The following is a 17,799-nucleotide window of genomic DNA, read 5'->3' as shown; positions in this document are numbered from 1 at the left end:
ACGGTTACTAAATGCAGGGCACGGTTACTATATGCAGGGCACGGTTACTATACGCAGGGCACAGTTACTATACACAGGGCAAAGTTACTATATGCAGGGCACGGTTACTAAATGCAGGGCACGGTTACTATATGCAGGGCACGGTTACTATACGCAGGGCATAGTTACTATACACAGGGCACAGTATATGCAGGGCACAGTTACTATACACAGGGCAAAGTTACTATATGCAGGGCACGGTTACTAAATGCAGGGCACGGTTACTATATGCAGGGCACAGTTACTATATGCAGGGCACGGTTACTATACACAGGGCACAGTTACTATACGCAGGGCACAGTTACTATACGCAGGGCACGGTTACTATACGCAGGGCACAGTTACTATACGCAGGGCACAATTACTATACGCAGGGCACAGTTACTATATGCAGGGCACGGGTTACTATACACAGGGCAAAGTTACTATATGCAGGGCACGGTTACTAAATGCAGGGCACGGTTACTATATGCTGGGCATGATTACTATTCGCAGGGCACAGTTACTATACGCAGGGCACAGTTACTATATGCAGGGCACAGTTACTATATGCAGGGCACAGTTACTATATGCAGGGCATGATTACTATACACAGGGCACAGTTACTATATGCAGGGCACAGTTACTATACGCAGGGCACAGTTACTATATGCAGGGCACAGTTACTATATGCAGGGCACGGTTACTATACGCAGGGCACAGTTACTATACACAGGGCACGGTTACTATATGCAGGGTACGGTTACTATATGTAGGGCATGGTTACTATACGCAGGGCACAGTTACTATATGCAGGGCATGGTTACTATATGCAGGGCACAGTTACTATACGCAGGGCACGGTTACTATATGCAGGGCACAGTTACTATACGCAGGGCACGGTTACTATACACAGGGCAGAGTTACTATACACAAGGCATGATTACTATACACAGGGCACAGTTACTATATGCAGGGCACAGTTACTGTACACAGGGCACAGTTACTATATGCAGGGCACAATTACTATATGCAGGGCACAGTTACTATACACAGAGTGCAGTTACAATATGCAGGGCACAGTTACTATATGCAGGGCACAGATACTATACGCAGGCACAGTTACTATATGCAGGGCATGATTACTATACACAGGGCACAGTTACTATACACAGGGCATACTTACTATATGCAGGGCACAGTTACTATACACAGGGCACCGTTACTATATGCAGGGCACAGTTAGTATATGCAGGGCATGATTACTATACGCAGGGCACAGTTACTGTACACAGGGCACAGTTACTATATGCAGGGCACAATTACTATACACAGGGCACAGTTACTATGCACAGGGCACAGTTACTATACGCAGGGCACGGCTACTTTATGCAGGGCACAGTTACTATACGCAGGGCACGGCTACTATACGCAGGGCACAGTTACTGTACACAGGGCACAGTTACTATACGCAGGGCACGGTTACTATACACAGGGCAGAGTTACTATACACAGGGCATGATTACTATACGCAGGGCACGGTTACTATACACAGGGCAGAGTTACTATACACAGGGCATGATTACTATACACAGGGCACAGTTACTATATGCAGGGCAAAGTTACTATACACAGGGCACAGATACTATACGCAGGCACAGTTACTATATGCAGGGCATGATTACTATACACAGGGCACAGTTACTATACACAGGGCATACTTACTATATGCAGGGCACAGTCACTATACACAGGGCACCGTTACTATATGCAGGGCACAGTTAGTATATGCAGGGCATGATTACTATACGCAGGGCACAGTTACTATATGCAGGGCACAGTTACTGTACACAGGGCACAGTTACTATATGCAGGGCACAATTACTATATGCAGGGCACAGTTACTATACACAGAGTGCAGTTACAATATGCAGGGCACAGTTAATATATGCAGGGCACAGTTACTATACGCAGGGCACGGCTACTATACGCAGGGCACAGTTACTATACGCAGGGCACGGCTACTATACGCAGGGTACAGTTACTGTACACAGGGCACAGTTACTATACGCAGGGCACGGTTACTATACGCAGGGCACGATTACTATACACAGGGCACAGTTACTGTACTATAAGCAGCATTCTCCCGTAGTATAATCAGGGCACGAGGCTTTGGTGCACCACTATGTGTATATAGCTTCTTACCTTATCGTTTCATGTTTGCGCCTCGCTCCTTCTGTCGTACCTGGGTCAGATGCGGCTGGAGTACGGCTGGGGGTGTTATTGCTGTGATTTATGAAAATACTAAAGATCACCGTGCGCAATAAAAACACACTACAGCTCCTTGCCAGATACAGCAGATAATAAGCGCCCAAGTGAATTGGAAAATATAAAATCCAAAGCGAAAAAGGTGCAAATAGGAAACGTTATTTTATTTAATGGCAACACTTAAAGATTATGCACAAGCTTCTCCTTCCCTAACTGAGGGCGTGACTCACAGATGTACGCTAATGGCAGCTGCGGCTGTGTGATAATATGCAAATATCGCAGACGCCGAGGAATGTATTGAAACGTCCACCTGCGGCTTTGCAAATTCAAGCATCTGCGTACAAGACATAGCATCGGTCACCGATCATTCGATTATCGGTCTTCTAAGTTACCTCATGGTCATTCAGAATAGCCGCAGGAACTGAAACACCGAAGCCACTACGGGCTTCACAGACCACACACCCCTGAAACGTGACACTCCTCCTGCGTCTTTGTCGCCTCCTCCCGTTACCTCTCCAAAATGACTGTCAGTCTCCCTGTGAGTATAAAGTCGGTGCGAGTGACTACGGTTATGTACCCTGAGGCATGCGCAGTGTGACTCAGACACATGGGCATTTTACTGATAGTTATCAGCAGTGCAGACAACCAACAGCGGCTCCTACCCTCTTAGATGAATCGGGCTGCAACGAGCACCGAGAAGGAGACACTGTTGTCTCTCGCCGGGCAGCTGGTTCCCGGTGCCTGGGCAATGGATCTGGCAGATGTCGGGACTGGCACATGCGCACAATTGGCGGTGGTGCTGTGCGTGCGCATAACACTGGCTTCTAGGGACTGCATCAGCTGCAGCCCCTAGAAGCTGTCCACGGCTGCACGATAGGCAGAGGAGCAGCTTCCACTGGAAGCCACTCTCTGCTAATGGCAGCCTGGACTGGCAGTGCCAGGGGGAGGAAACACCTCCTGATGGGGCTGCCTTTTCTGTGTGTGTGACTTGCAGGCATATGCACAGAGGGCTCTGCAATGCAGGGATGCACTATGCTGGAGAAACGCCACCTATGCCATTAGCTGGGCACCCGCTGAGATTTTGGTACCAGCAGGCACATTGTAGTTCCATCCCTGCAGCCAGAGGCTGGAGCTCACTCCCAAAGTGCAGGGACAGGTTGGGCCAGGGGACAGTGTGATGGATGACCTCTCTTCCGCCAAGTGGTCACAGATTGTTTTTGATCTTTGGGTATATGGGATACCTTCTTACCATCAGTAACCACCTGTTACTGACTCCACCCAGTGCGCTGTGGGCATGTTATGTCGCTGCCACCACCAAGCTCATTCACCAGCACTTGGAACCTCTTATTTCCACACAGCCTCCTACACTGGCGCCCGGAACCACTTCTCCCAGGCTCCTATGTCGGCACCTGGAACCGCCTCTGCTGCGCAATGTGCACGAGAGATGATAACACAAGTAGAAACTAAGCTACTTAAAAAAAGATATTCATTAGTCTCCAATTGCATTTTAGACCCTATTCTTCCTTGTGTATATGAGACATCATTACATTATTATATTGTGTACAAATAGGGTATTGTAACTTCCACATTTACTACAGATGTGCCCACACAAGGAAGAATGGGTCTAAAATGCAATTACCTACAAAGACCCCCACATCCGTCATTTATTGCTTTACAAATCCAAAGAGAATCTTCCTAAAATCAATGGAAATGACAAATAAAAAATGCGATTAGAGGGCTGTGACTGCACATACAGATGCGTCGCTAATGAACAGAGAGCAGCAAATCACAAGGGTATGCAATCGGGAAGCCGACTGCCTAAATACCGGCAGCCGGCTTCCCGACTGTCATATCCCGGCAAGGGTGAAATGCCGGGGGTCTAGATGTAGATGCCCGGCATTTCCACGATGCCGGGAGACCGGCGCCCAGCATCCCGATCGTAGTGATGCCGGGCGCCGCGAGCGGACAGCCACGGGGGGGAGGGTTAGGTTTAGGGCTCCCGGGGGGGACTTAGGGTTAGGCACCCCCCTGGGAGGGTTAGGGTTAGGCTAGGGGGAGGGAGGGTTAGGGTTAGGCACTCCTGGGGGGGGGACTTAGGGTTAGGCACCCCCCCGGGGGACTTAGGTTTAGGCAGCGGGGAAGGGGGTGGTTAGGGTTAGGCACTTAGAGGGGGGATTAGGGTTAGGCACTTGGGGGGAGGTTAGGGTTAGGGGGGTTAGGTTAGTCTATACTTACCTATCCACGATCGGGATTTCCAGCGCTGTCGGGCTTCCGCTGCTCGGAACTCTAATGATGTCGGGCTTCTGAGGCCGGTGGTATTTAATACCGATTCCAATCAAAAGGGGCTATAGAGTGCAATACAAATGTAAATAATTAATTGGAGGCTAATGATTATCTTTTTATAAATAGCTTATTTTCTACTCGTGTAAGCATCTCTAATACACATTGTTTCCACGCGCACAGTGATTGTGAGGATACAAACATGGTATAACACTGCGCGTTTCGCCTCTTTTCTTGCGGAATGTGGGTCTAAGTGGTGGCAACATTTTGCTAAGGACTAAATGCCATTGTATTAAAATGATTTCTTCCATCTAATTGTGTTTTGTATGACATATAAAGTGTAGTTGTCCTTTAGTAACCCCTTCATGGCTGGAGGCATTTCAAGCCATCGTGTCCAGACCACGTGCCATAGGATAGTTACTGTAGGTGTAGCCTGCAATGAATATTATCTTTAATTGCTGTTTTTACTCTGATAATTTGGGCACTAAAAGGGCTGTGTTTTGGTAGCTTAGTGAAATGGATACTATCAAGGAATCCGCTATGTGACTGACAGTCTGATTAATTACGGAACGCAACATCGATTATGCACGCAGCCTCACTGCGAAAATATGCTAATCTTTGCAATCGCAATGCCGTCGCGGCCTAACATATGGGCGCCCACTTCCCCTTACTCACATCCGTAATACATAGCAAAACAGTGAAACCATCGGTAACATCGAGTAGCCATCGAGTAGCATAATTACACATGGTCAGACCTTTCTCAGGAATTGCTAATCTCAGCGCGCGCAGTGGGAGCTCAGGCTACGTATGGCATCACAGTGGCTAATTTATGTACTGTAACGGCGTTCAAACGCACTGACACGCCTGAGTTCCGCCGACCACCCCCAAACTTCCTGTCAATCACTCTGCAATGGGTCTGCGCAGTGTCTGCGATCACAGTGAGACTTTCGCGCGTGCGCACTGCAATGCATACCCATGTGCAGAACGCAGCAATTGGCCGCCAGCATGCGTAATCGCAGTTGCAGTCTGTAATGAATCAGACCCTGAATCCCAATCACCTTCTCACTGTGGGGTAGATGTACTAAGCCTTGGAGAGAGATAAAGTGGCGAGAGATAAAGTACTAACCAATCAGTTCCTAAATGCCATGTTACAGGCTGTGTTTGAAAAACATGCGCGAGACCCGGATAGCGACGGGCAAACCATCGATCCGGGTCTTGTACCAGAGGGGGCGTGCTGTCAATGTTGAGTGACAGCACGCCCCCTTTGGTGGGCGTGCCGGGGGCATGGCTGCCCAGACGGAGGCGTTCCCATGGGAACGCCTACTGTCTGGGCCCAGCCCCACTGACATCACAAGTGATGTCAGTGGGAGTGCTCTCGGCTCTGTTTGAGCCGAAAGCACTCCAGGGCTTGCGGCAACGAGACCCTACCACAAGGGTCTTGTTGCAAGCCCGATGGTCGCGATGGTCTTGACCATCGCGACCATCTTCCTGGCCGCTCGCTATAGCTGTGGGTGGTCACCCACAGCTATACGAGCGGCCAGGAGGCCACTCTAACAATCAAGAAGGACGGCCCTGATTCAGAGCCTCTGTTCCTGGACATACACCCCTTCCAAATCTAAATCTCTGCTCATTTTAAATCTGCCCCACCTGCAGTGCAGCATGGTGTTACCAAGATGACTCTAAAGACCCCCATACATCAGCAATCAGAAAGCCACAAATGAACAATTTGAAGATTTATTGCCCGATTTAAGGTTTTCCCAATCTACAAATCTTTCCCATACATTACATTACAGATCTTATTCAGTGATTTGCAGATCATTTTCAGCACACAAAGATCTGCCAATCGTGAAAGGCCCATCATTATACTAGTAACGGCAGTGGCGGGCTGGGCCGCGGGGCAGGGTGCCATGTGCCCCCCGGGCTGCAGCGTCATGCGGGCCGCGGGCCAGAGGTAGTCTGTGTCACTGTGACACAGACTGCACCACATGTGTAGCGTTGACCGGACGGAGTTCGGTCAGCGCTACCCAAGTGACAAACACACAGCCGCCGGCTACGGCAGCTGTGTGTTTGTTTTGATCAGCAGCCAATGAGAGTCTGTCAGACTCTCATTAGCTGCTGCTGCGACCACTGCAGGAGCCGCTCCATCTTCCGGCTCCTGCAGTGGGCAATGGGAGAGGCGTCATGATGTCATATGACGTCTCTCCCATAATGCAGAGCGGCTCGGCCTGGGAAGGACAGATGGAGGAATGGATGGCGATGGCGGGAGCGGGGATTGAGCTAAGTGTTTTTTTTTATTACGTTTGTCTACTGGGGGAGGGGCTGGTACTACAAGGGGTAGACCACTACTGGGGGCACTACAAGGGGGGGACTACTACTACTGGGGACAATACAATGGGGGGGCTACTACTACTGGGGGCACTACAAGGGGGAAGACTACTACTACTGGGGGCACTACAAATGGGGAACCACTACTGGGGGCACTACAAGAGGGAGACCACTACTGGGGGCACTACAAGGGGGAGATCCCTACTGGGGGCACTACAAGGGGGGGCACTACAAGGGGGGACCACTAATGGAGGCACTGCAAGGTGGAGACCACTACTGGGGATTATTACTGGGGGCACTTCAAGGGGGGGACTACAACTGGGGGGACTACTACTGGGGGCACTACAAGGGGGGGCTACTACTACAAGGGGGGACTACTACTTGGGGCACTACAAGGGGATGACTACTACCAGGGGAACTACAAGGGGGGACTACTACTAATAGGGACACTAGAAGGGGAGGGGACAACTACTAGGGGCACTGCATAGGGGAGAGGGGACTACTACTAGGGGTACTACATAGGGGGAGGGGACTACCACAGGGGGCACTGCATCGAGAGACCACTGCTGGGGGCTCTATAAAAAGGGAAATACTGGGGGTACTGCATAGGGGGGAGACTACAACTAAGGCCACTATTTAAGGGGCACTCCATAAGGGTTACCACTATTGGGGGCACTGCATGGGGTGTGGACTGCTACTGGGGGCACAATATAAGGGGCACTGCATAGAGGGTACCACTACTGGGGGCACTATATGAGGGGCTTACTACTGGGGGCACAAAGGTCACTGCACAGGGGGACACCACTACTGGGGGCACTGTATAAGGGGCATTGCATAGGGGGGATCACTACTGGGGGCACTACTGGAGGCCTGCATAAGGGGGTCCTCTCCTGGGGCACAGGGGGGCACTGCATATGGGCACAATGACGGGGCTGCCCCTAATCTTTATTTTCACTTTACATTAATCCCATATGGACCCGCCTCCTCCCTGGAACACTTGAGGGGTGGGGCGCCATAGCACGCACGTTCTTCGGGCACCCTGGCTACACGCTACTCCTCTGCCAGGGCCGCCTGCATGCATTTGACCCCCCAGGCTAAAAGTTGCCAGCCAGCCCCTGAGTAACGGTCTGCAAATCTGCTGATCATGTCCATACACTAGCAATCTACAGCCCCAATCCATCTGTGACATCCAACATGTTGAACAATCTGATTTACCAATTTCAATCACTTTTTGGTTGAAATCTGTGATCTGTGAAGCCTCATACATTGCAGATATTTATACACAATCATCTGCAAATTGCAGCCCACCTCCATTTGAATGGTAAAGGTACGTACACACGGTACGATATCTATGAACGAAATCGTTCAACGATAAATCATTCATATCATTCATTTTTATGGATCAAACAACCAACGATGCGTGCTCCTGCATAGATGATAATGATATCTATGGTCATCTGTACATGCAGGCCAATTTGGATGATTTCATCAAGATTTGCCTGTTCAGAGATGTGGCAGGATGACCTCACTGATAGATATCGATCATAGATATGTATCAGTGTGTACACCAAATGTCTATTATAGATATGTATCAGTGTGTACACCCAATGTCTATCATAGATATCAGTGTGTACACCCAATGTCTATCATATATATGTATCAGTGTGTACACCCAATGTCTATCATAGATATGTATCAGTGTGTACACCCAATGTCTATCATAGATATGTATCAGTGTGTACACCCAATGTCTAGCATATATATATCTATCAGTGTGTACACCCAATGTCTATCATAGATATGTATCAGTGTGTACACGCAATGTCTATCATAGATATGTATCAGTGTGTACACCCAATGTCTATCATATATATATCTATCAGTGTGTACATCCAATGTCTATCATAGATATGTATCAGTGTGTATACCCAATGTCTATCATATATATCTATCAGTGTGTACACCCAATGTCTATCATAGATATGTATCAGTGTGTACACCCAATGTCTATCATAGATATGTATCAGTGTGTACACCCAATGTCTATCATAGATATGTATCAGTGTGTACACCCAATGTCTATCATATATATGTATCAGTGTGTACACCCAATGTCTATCATAGATATGTATCAGTGTGTACACCCAATGTCTATCATAGATATGTATCAGTGTGTACACCCAATGTCTATCATAGATATGTATCAGTGTGTACACCCAATGTCTAGCATATATATATCTATCAGTGTGTACACCCAATGTCTATCATAGATATGTATCAGTGTGTACACCCAATGTCTATCAAAGATATGTATCAGTGTGTACACCCAATGTCTATCATATATATCTATCAGTGTGTGCATCCAATGTCTATCATAGATATGTATCAGTGTGTACACCCAATGTCTATCATATATATCTATCAGTGTGTACACCCAATGTCTATCATAGAGATCTATCAGTGTGTACACCCAATGTTTATCATAGATAGGTATCAGTGTGTACACCCAATGTCTAGCATATATATCTATCTATCAGTGTGTACACCCAATGTCTATCATAGATATGTATCAGTGTGTACACCCAATGTCTATCATATCTATCAGTGTGTACACCCAATGTCTAGCATATATATCTATCTATCAGTGTGTACACCCAATGTCTATCATAGATATGTATCAGTGTGTACACCCAATGTCTATCATAGATATGTATCAGTGTGTACACCCAATGTCTATCATAGATAGGTATCAGTGTGTACACCCAATGTCTATCATATATATCTATCAGTGTGTACACCCAATGTCTATCATATCTATCAGTGTGTACACCCAATGTCTAGCATATATATCTATCTATCAGTGTGTACACCCAATGTCTATCATAGATATGTATCAGTGTGTACACCCAATGTCTAGCATATATATATCTATCAGTGTGTACACCCAATGTCTATCATAGATATGTATCAGTGTGTACACCCAATGTCTATCAAAGATATGTATCAGTGTGTACACCCAATGTCTATCATATATATCTATCAGTGTGTGCATCCAATGTCTATCATAGATATGTATCAGTGTGTACACCCAATGTCTATCATATATATCTATCAGTGTGTACACCCAATGTCTATCATAGAGATCTATCAGTGTGTACACCCAATGTTTATCATAGATAGGTATCAGTGTGTACACCCAATGTCTAGCATATATATCTATCTATCAGTGTGTACACCCAATGTCTATCATAGATATGTATCAGTGTGTACACCCAATGTCTATCATATCTATCAGTGTGTACACCCAATGTCTAGCATATATATCTATCTATCAGTGTGTACACCCAATGTCTATCATAGATATGTATCAGTGTGTACACCCAATGTCTATCATAGATATGTATCAGTGTGTACACCCAATGTCTATCATAGATAGGTATCAGTGTGTACACCCAATGTCTATCATATATATCTATCAGTGTGTACACCCAATGTCTATCATATCTATCAGTGTGTACACCCAATGTCTAGCATATATATCTATCTATCAGTGTGTACACCCAATGTCTATCATAGATATGTATCAGTGTGTACACCCAATGTCTATCATATATATCTATCAGTGTGTACACCCAATGTCTATCATATCTATCTATCAGTGTGTACACCCAATGTCTATCATAGATATCTATCAGTGTGTACACCCAATGTCTATCATATATATATCTGTGTGTACACCCAATGTCTATCATATATATCTATCACTGTGTACACCCAATGTCTATCATATATATCTATCAGTGTGTACACCCAATGTCTATCATAGATATGTATCAGTGTGTACACACAATGTCTTTCATAGATATGTATCAGTGTGTACACCCAATGTCTATCATATATATCTATCAGTGTGTACACCCAATGTCTATCATATATATCTATCAGTGTGTACACCCAATGTCTATCATAGATATGTATCAGTGTGTACACCCAATGTCTATCATGGAAATGTATCAGTGTGTACACCTAATATCATTTGTCCTGCACTACAGAAAAGAAATCCTTCAGCGATATTGTTGGTTGTGCAGATTGTACCGTGTGTATCCAGCTTAATGCTGCATACACACATAAAGATTTTCTACCAACCATCCAACTAGTTGATTGATAACTGATGATCACCAATTTGCTCCTGAATGCCAGAAAACAGGTGAAAATGGTCGGTCAGATAAGTTTGTTAAATGTTTGATCTAAACAATTTGTTCAAACAACAGTTTTTGTCCATTTTCTGGCGTTTGGGAGCAAATTGCTGATTGTCATTTGCTTTCATCTCTTACCAGATTTTCATTCCAACCAATCACCTAGTTGGACAGAAAATCTTTATGTGTGTACCCAGCTTAAGAGCCTCCACTAATTGCTACCCTAAAAATTTACCCCAAGCAATAAAGTTGCCCATAACGTGTTGTGAAGCTGGTCAGTGTAGTCTCTATCTGGGGATGTGTTGTGTGCACCTGTTTGTGACCACGTGTTATCTCAGAGTTATCAGCACCTGGTGCTTTCATTGTACTCTTGTGGTTTTCAGGTTGAGTTATTCTGCTGCTGGAAGACCTCTATTACCTTCAGCTGAACCTCTAAATCTAATTCTCTAGCTGGTTTACATGCACCCAACAACAACAAGATGAGAAGAAAAAGAAAAAAGAAAGAAAGATAGAAAGATAGATAGAAAGACAGATAGACAGAAAGATAGAAAGAAAGATAGAAAGATAGAAAGAGAAAAATAAAGAGGGAGATACAGTACAAGAATAAAAAAGAAAGAAAGAAAGAAAAAAAGAAAGAAAGAAAGAACAAAAGAAAGAAAGAAAGATAAAGAAAGATAGAAAGAAAGAAAGAAAGAGAAAAATAAAGAGGGAGATACAGTACAAAAATAAAAAAGAGAGAAAGCAAGAAAGAAAGATAAAGAAAGATTGAAAGAAAGAGAAAAATAAAGAGGGAGATACAGTACAAGAATAAAAAAGAGAGCAAGAAAGAAAGAAAGAAAGAGAAAGAAAGAAAGAAAGAAAGAGAAAAAGAAAGAGGGAGATACAGTACAAGAATAAAAAAGAGAAAGAAAGAAAGAGAAAATGAAAGAGGGAGATACAGTACAAGAATAAAAATGAGAAAGAAAGAAAGAAAGAAAGAAAGAAAAGAGGGAGATACAGTACAAGAATAAAAATGAGAAAGAAAGAAAGAAAGAAAGAAAGAAAAGAGGGAGATACAGTACAAGAATAAAAAAAGAGAAAGAAAAAAAGAAAGAAAGAAATATAAAGAAAGATAGAAAGAAAGAGAAAAATAAAGAGGGAGATACAGTACAAGAATAAAATAGAGAGAAAGAAAGAAAGAGAAAGAGGGAGATACAGTTCAAGAATAAAAAAGAGAATGAAAGAAAGAAAGAAAGAAAGAAAAGAGGGAGATACAGTACACGAAGAAAAAAGAGAAAAAAAGAAAGAAAGAAAGAAAGAAAGAGAAAAAGAAAGAGGGAGATACAGTACAAGAATAAAAAAGAGAGAAAGAAAGAAAGAAAGAGAAAAAGAAAGAAGGAGATACAGTACAAGAATAAAAAATAGAAAAAAAGAAATAAAGAAAGAGGTAGGGTGAAGGAGGAAAAGAGAGATAAAGATAGAAAGAAAAGAGGGAGATACAGTACAAGAATAAAAAAAGAAAAAAGAAAGAAAGAAAGAAAAAGAAAGAAAGAAGGAAGAAAGAAAGAAAAGAGGGAGATACAGTACAATAATAAAAAAGAGAGCAAGAAAGAAAGAAAGAAAGAAAGAATGAGAAAGAAAGAAAGAAAGAAAGAGAAGAAGAAAGAGGGATATACAGTACAAGAATAAAAAAGAGAGCAAGAATGAAAGAAAGAAAGAAAAGAGGGAGATACAGTAAAAGAATTAAAAAGAGAAAGAAAAAAGAAAGAAAGAAAGAAAGAAAAGAAAGAAAAAAAGAAAGAGAAAAAGGGAGATACAGTACAAGAATAAAAAAGAGAAAAAAAAGAAAGAAAGAAAGAAAGAAAAGAAATAAAGAAAGAAAGATAAAAAGAAAGAGGGAGATAGAGTAGAAGAATAAACAAGAGAAAAAAAGAAAGAAAGAAAAAAGAGGTAGGGTGGAGAGAGAAAGAAAGAAATGTAATAGGTTGTGATCTATTTTTAGAAGAAAAAGATAAAGAGACGGGACAGACAAAAAAAAAGGAAGAAAGGAAAGGAGGAGACTACTAACACCTCTGTACTAGTCAGTAATTAGATGTAACTGGTTAGGTGTAAATTAGATGATTTATTTATTATTTATTAACAGTTTGTTTTATACCGTAACATCTTCTGTTGCGCTTTACAATGAAAACTGTCGCTGCACATTTGTAATAACTTAGAAAAGCAAAATATAACAATTTTTTCAAAATTTTTTGGTGTTTTTAGGAAGGAGAAACCAGTTCATGGCGCTATGTATAAAAAACTTTCATTCTAAAGCAAAATATTATTTGAAATTTAGCTCTAAACAACAAATTCTTCAAATATATTATTATCATTATTATTATTATTATCATTATTATTATTATTATTGTTATTATTATTATTATTATTATTATTATTATTATTATTATTATATGTGAATCAATCCACTGAAAACAGAGTTATTTTCCCAACACTGTGAATTGTCCATCATTGTTCTTGTTTGTTAGTAAATGCCCCCCTCCTGTTTTATAAACCCCACTGACAGTGAGTAATAGAATTATATGACACATTAATATTAGTCAGGTTTGGGGACAAACACAAATGCTATGGATAAAATGTAAAGGGTTATTTAATGTGGGTAATATACGGTATTCACACCGGTCTAATATGAGGAGGATCTCGCTATCTGAACGCAGTGCAGAAATGTGACATAAATCACCCAGCTGACAGCAGGATGTGACAGGGGGAGTAGGAGAGAGCTGGTCATGTGTAATGGGCCGGGAGGTGGGAGGAGGGTGTCATCGATGGCAACACAACTTCTCCAAGTTGTAGATTCCAAAGATTAAGTACTATAGAAGAGGGTTCTGTGAATGTGTCTCATTTCAGTGGAAGTTTCCAGAGGATGGAAATGAGATTATAATCAGCAGCTACGGGGAACTGTGCAGAGAAGAGCTTCACACAATTGTCTTCAAAACAATTCTGATTAATCAGAGCTGTAACTAAACTTTTTGGTGCCCAGGGCCCACGGACGGACTGGGGCTGCTCAACAGCCCTGGCAGTCCCCCTAATGCACTTGCCTGGAAGAGGGGCGTGGCATCACCGCAAAAATGGCGCGATCACCGGGGTGGGCCATGAGTCATGGGGGCGTGGCCTTGCTGAACGCCCCAGTCTTTCAGTGTCTGGCCGAGCAGAGTGTAGGGAGGCGGAGCTGCTCGGCCGGGGTTTGCAGCCGGACTGTACCAACTGGCCATCGGCAGATAGGCAGTCATGCCCTTGCCTTGGCCAGAAAGAGCATTCTCCCCTCCCCGGACATAAGACACGTGCCCAAACAAGGTGCGTGGCATCATGGGGAAGGGCCATGCCAAATCTGATTTGTCCTGTACGATGATGAAAGGGTACTGATCCATTTGTACCACTGTTATCCCAGTGTCACTGCCATATACAGTGTGAATCCAATGGCTGCAGTGATGATACACAGTAATTATACCGTATAACTCACCAGCTGCAGATGTAGGAGAACGCTGGTGAGGCTGCACCTTTGTCTGTCAAAACAGCCATGCACTAGCCTGGAGCCGGTAGTGTAGATCACCGACTGCAGGTATAGATAGAGCGCTGCTTGTAGTGTAGTGTAATATCAGCGATGGGGAGGTCCGAGTCTGTATACTGTACCAGCAGCTGAACTCTAGGTATGCTGGTAACACCTGGGTCGGGAATCGGTGGGTGTGTTCAGGGCCGCCATCAGAAATTGTGGAGCAGACAGCTTAATGTGTAAGGTGCCTGACTGCTATGTGAGAGGTGATAGGTTTGAGTCCCGGGTATGACAGTAAATATGTGTGTTAAATAAAAGAGGAAGTGACTGAAGGTGCTTAGATAGGTGGCCAGATGGAGGGGGAGTCAGCCAGGGATCAAATAGGGATGGGCGGGAGATGACGGGGATAAAAGAAGAGGAAGCTACAAGTGAGAATGAATATAAACAGCAAATTGACAGGGCCGAGCAGCGCCCCCTGCCCTGCGGTGCCCTGTGCCCATGTTGCCCCACCCTCGTTACAGCCCTGCCAGTAACGATGACAATAAAAGAGACCCATGTGCTGGTAGGAGGATTCATCATCAGCCGAATAATTTTACACCCTACCAGGGACCTTTATTATCACAGTGAGCTCACACAAAATCTTTGCAAGAAGCCGCCTAATGACCTACTGTAGGTGCTGGGGTCTGCAATGAGCTCTGGGGACAAGGTATTCAAAGTACTAATTATCTTGCATTTGTATTCGTATAGAAAGTACTTGATGTGTATGACAAACACTCTGTGTACACTGCTGGGTAAATGCTGGAGTTATACAAGTAAACGATGTAACATATAATATTGTAAAAGTCTGTCCCTGACGTGCATGGTCAGCAGGGCCTGAGCTCAGTGACTCGGCACCCTGCACCGTCCCGTGGACTGCCTCCACCCCTTCATTGCGCCCTCCCCCATAAAATATTCAGTGCCGCAGGTGGGTGTAGGGCGGGGACATTTTCCTACCGACTCTCGGCTCCCCTGAGCAACCGCACATAAGGAACATGCCAGGAGCCGGCCCTGATGCTCAGAGGCTGATACCCCCCTACACTTCTTACATTTTTAAGTATGAATGGCCATCAGTGAGGTCTCCATATATAGAGTTTATAATTCAGCACCTGTGCTCAGTCATTTTTACCATCTGTACAGCATGATTTGCTACACTACAATTTCCTTTATCACCATCTGTGTTTAGTGCAAAGCCTCGTTATCTACAGACTGTGGATTGGATTTTATACAACGAGAGAATTTATATTTTGTACCATCTAATGTTGTTGCTGAAAATACTGAGACTTGTTATCCTACAATTGCACAAGCACTTTTATGTCCATATGAGAATATTATTGTGTATATTAGGGGTGATGTATTATATTATTATCGTGCCGCTATAACGCTTCCTGCTTTGCCTCTTTATCGAGGTGAAGCAGGAAGCCCTACCAATTATATGTATTAACATCTCATCGGCTGGAGCGGGGGCTGATGCGTCTCAGTCCCGGCCGGCTCCACTGAGCATGTGCGAGATCCCACGTGCAGCCCTGGAGCCGGAAGCCCACGCAGCAGGGGGGACAAGGCACTGCCAGGCTGTAGCTGTTGATAGCGACAGCTGCAGCAGGCGGAACGGTCAGGTGAACAGACCGCTCATACATGGCCCAGGTTATCGGCGCTTGCTGTCTTGTAGATAGCAGCCCCGATAATGACTGGGGCGTATCGCGCCCCTGTCATTTACTGCCCAGACCCCCATTAATACATGGGGGAGAAGCAGCTGATGCCGCTTTGGCAGTTCATACATCTGCCCTATTATTATTATGTGTTATTAAAGAATCTGTTACTTTTAAATACCCAATACATCCAGCTTTTTAGTGTTACTGTTGCATTGTGCGGCCATTTCTGTATTTCTAAAATTAGTTTGAAGGAATATACACATCCTTTGTTTTGGCAGCTGCGTCTGATGCTTTGTGGGAAGTAATGAGAGTGCCAATGTTAGCAACATTTTTTGCCAGTCCATTGATGGTTACCATCGATGGGCCCATCTGTGATTACCATCGATAGCACAAATTCCATAGATGGTTCACACCACCTTCGATGGCCACAGCTGCTGGTGGCACGGATGGCCGCCAGCCAATCATAAATGGGGATGGAGCTTATCGGCTGCAGGAAGGCGGGGCTAAGCTCCATCCTGACAAGGGTGAAACAATAAACATCGGCTCCCCTCTCATACATCGATGGCAGAAAACCATCTGCCATCGATAGTAAAACTAGTTAACATTGGTTGGCCACTATCGATGTTTTGAAAACATCGATGGACGATGGACATCCCTACTTGTAAGTGAACCTGCTCCATCCTCCAATCTGATGCAGGGGCGTATCTATAATGGGTGCAGGGTGTGCAGGGAACACAGGCCCCTGGGTCCAGGGGAGCCCTGCACCGCACACCCTGCACCCGTAATGTTACTTACCTCTCCGGAGTCCCACGTCGGCGCAGGTGTCCGGCGCTGCAAAACGACTGGAAATGGCCGCGGTGGCCATTTTCCCGTTGTTTGCGCATGTGCAGTACAAGGAAAATGGCTGTCGCGGCCATTTTCCCGGTGACCTGTGCATACACTATAGACTCTGGGCACACTCTAGTGCCCAAAGTCTATAACTCTGTCGCTGGCCACCCACAGCTCAGTGCGCTGCTGGCCGCCGGGCGGAGAGGAGCGGGCCCATGTTGGAGACTGCACACGCGCCCCCTCCTCTCTAGAAACGCCCCTGATCTGATGCTGTGCCCACAGAGGCAGCAGCTGTGACTGCTGCAGACACCTCCTGCCCTGCTATTAAGACCCTGCTACAGCCGCTGTCCCTGAATAAGCCAATGTCCGATCACCTGGCTCAAACAAGATGGGGATATAAGAAGGGACATATACAAAATACAGAGTTGCAGATGCACTATGCGATCATTACTGTATACATTTACATTTATTATATAGAATTTCAGAGGTAGTTTGCATATCAATGGCCACTGATACGGGCCTGCCCACCACCATCAAGGTCACCTCTTTGAGCAGGTCCCTATCTATCTATCTATCTATCTATCTATCTATCTATCTATCTATCTATCTATCTATCTATCTATCTATCTATCTCATATTTATATATCTCGTATCTATCTATCTATCTATC

Source organism: Taudactylus pleione, unplaced genomic scaffold, assembly GCF_031769625.1.
Source record: "Taudactylus pleione unplaced genomic scaffold, aTauple2 ptg000906l, whole genome shotgun sequence".
Lineage (NCBI taxonomy): Eukaryota > Metazoa > Chordata > Amphibia > Anura > Myobatrachidae > Taudactylus > Taudactylus pleione.
This window is presented reverse-complemented; position numbering follows the sequence as displayed.